Source organism: Drosophila takahashii, chromosome 2L, assembly GCF_030179915.1.
Source record: "Drosophila takahashii strain IR98-3 E-12201 chromosome 2L, DtakHiC1v2, whole genome shotgun sequence".
Lineage (NCBI taxonomy): Eukaryota > Metazoa > Arthropoda > Insecta > Diptera > Drosophilidae > Drosophila > Drosophila takahashii.
The window spans coordinates 36,213,052-36,214,330 of NC_091678.1; the positions used below are offsets into that span (position 1 = coordinate 36,213,052).

At 37.3% G+C, this 1,279-nt stretch overlaps 1 long non-coding RNA gene across 3 annotated transcripts in view; it reads left to right on the plus strand.

The window, feature by feature from the left end:
* The window catches only part of LOC138912247 (uncharacterized), a 10,109-nt gene extending 9,096 nt beyond the window's left edge, over window positions 1-1,013 (plus strand). For 2 of the 3 annotated variants that reach the window (XR_011417750.1, XR_011417749.1), the window contains exons 3-4: window positions 715-818; window positions 882-1,013. This is a non-coding gene — a long non-coding RNA (uncharacterized lncRNA). Of the gene's footprint in view, window positions 1-630; window positions 819-881 lie in introns of all 3 variants that reach the window. The other variant, XR_011417751.1, reaches the window with a different exon arrangement.
* Window positions 1,014-1,279: the final 266 nt, after the last annotated feature.

Consider the following 1,279-nt stretch of genomic DNA (forward strand, 5'->3'; position numbering starts at 1 on the left):
GTTAGACGTACCGTGAGAGACGGATTGGACTTTGTAGCACTTTTTGCAAGCTACTAATTTTTTAACGATTTCGTCCTTTTCATTTATAATACTTGCAAAAATATTCCACAAATTACTTCGTCCGCGCTTCTTACTCATCGAGTACTGTCCGGATCTTATCTTATTACTTATCAAAGTAAATTCGTCTATCCGTTTGTCGCCAGAAGAAGAACTTGAGTCCTACATTTATCCATAAAAGTTACCACACTTATGTGCATAAATACCGTGGAATACTTACACTTGTGGATTCCTCCATTTTTCTAAGTTGCTGCTCACTGAACGTACAAATATTTCGATTCAATATGAAAATGTAATAGAACTGAAGTAGAAAGGGTTACTTGAAACCCAACCCAAACCGACCTTACCTATAATATTTTTTGACCTGAACTACTTGACCTGTTTTTGTTTTGGGTTTGGGTAAAAATTGACCCGTTTACCCAAATACCCAAACCTAAACGACCCAGGTCAAATGGGTTTCAAGTAGGTCAGTTGGTTTTAAGGTTTGACAAACAAGTCAGGTTGCTTGTGCAGGGCTCTAGTATGAATAGTACTTCGTTGTTTAACTTAATCAACATATTACATTTATTTCAGCCAGGCGGATTGAGACTTCTTGGGACCAGAAGTGTTGCGCCTGCGTTTGTCATATTTTTTTTCTTCTCATAGTTTTTGATATAGATACCCGACATAAAACAACTGAACAGAGGGTAAATGATCGGTCATGGCAAACCGGGCATAATTTCTGGAGAGATCATTTACTTTTGTGCGGAGACGTAATAATGGTAATTACTCTTATTATTATTCCTGGTCTTACATTCATATCTAATTATTTTTGATATGTTCAGAAGACAGACAAGACATGGATACCTGAGAACTGCATTCGCCTAGCAAATGCTTCAGACATTAAAAATTTTTAATTCCAATGTTTCGATTGTAAATATTATTAATAAATACACAAACAAATATTACAAAAAAAAGGATTTTTATTGTGGAAAATCGGATACTGCAAAGCAGTGCAAAACCAAAACTGCGAGGGTCTGGAAAAACAAAAGCTGAGAGGGTGCGGAAAATGCAGACATTGCAAGTGGAGGAAAACCGTAACTGGGTACGTGTGGAGAATCTATAATGCGGGAAGTCGAAAAACCAGTGGATTTTGGCCTGCATTCTACTGCCAGAGATCCAGATAGAAACCTCATTTCCCCCTTACTTTTTGTGTCACCCCCGTGTATTTTGATTGATTGAG